The sequence below is a fragment of the Corvus kubaryi genome, unplaced genomic scaffold (genome assembly GCF_017639235.1).
Source record: "Corvus kubaryi isolate FWS band 111438036 unplaced genomic scaffold, C.kubaryi_AGA036_p1.0 134, whole genome shotgun sequence".
In the NCBI taxonomy this organism is placed as follows: Eukaryota; Metazoa; Chordata; class Aves; order Passeriformes; family Corvidae; genus Corvus; species Corvus kubaryi.
Genome location: NW_024580668.1, coordinates 9461758 through 9462235, shown reverse-complemented (window position 1 = coordinate 9462235; position 478 = coordinate 9461758).

The following is a 478-nucleotide window of genomic DNA, read 5'->3' as shown; positions in this document are numbered from 1 at the left end:
GGCTCCAAAAAACCCCCACCGTGCCCAACCCTCCGACCCCCCAGCTGCGACACGAGTGGGGTCTGCTGCCCCGCTGCTGTCCAGGCAGCGAGCAGCCAACGAGAGCTGGGAAAAAGCACTTTTCTTCCTCTAAAAACACAGACTAAAAGAAAAACAACCCAGACCACCCCGGGGGAGAGGGGTCCCGAGCCGCCCCACGCAGCCGGGTGGGTCCCGGGCCGCCCCACGCAGCCGGGTGCTCACGCAAAGCTCCCACAGCGGCGGGACCGGATTTTTAACTGGATTTATTTCAATTTTAATTGCTGGCGAGCCCACGGCAGCGCAGCCCCGCCGCTCCCCGGCCAGAGGCAGGGCAGGGCTGGGCGCACCGGGGCGGCGGCGGGGCGGGGGGGGTCCACACGTGTCCCGACCCTCGGGTGGGCGCCCCGCACGGGGACGGGGGGCATGAGACCGCCTCGGTCCCGCTGCCCCGCACCTG